Genomic DNA, 382 nt, shown 5'->3' on the forward strand with positions numbered 1-382 from the left:
CCATGACACGGCACACCCCCCACCCCACCGCGCCCCCCCAAGACGCCCCCCCCTCACCCCACCTCGAAAAACCGCGCTCCCTCCACGCCACACCACCACCCCTCGGAAAACCCCGCTCGACCCACCCCACCCCGCGTCACCCCCCACGACACGGCGCACCCCCCCACGAGGCCGCCAAGCCTCCGAAAACCCCGCTCGACCCACCCCACCCCGTGTCACCCCCCACGACACGGCGCACCCCCCCACGACGCCCCCCGCACCCCACCTCGAAAAACCCCGCTCCCTCCACAGCGCCCCCGCCACGCCTCCGAAAACCCCGCTCGACCCACCCCACCCCGCGTCACCCCCCTCCCCGCCACGACACGGCACCCCCCCCTCCAAG

The sequence above is a fragment of the Lygodium microphyllum genome, chromosome 5 (assembly GCF_053477565.2).
Source record: "Lygodium microphyllum isolate KBCC chromosome 5, Lygodium_microphyllum_v1.1.10, whole genome shotgun sequence".
Classification (NCBI taxonomy): domain Eukaryota; kingdom Viridiplantae; phylum Streptophyta; class Polypodiopsida; order Schizaeales; family Lygodiaceae; genus Lygodium; species Lygodium microphyllum.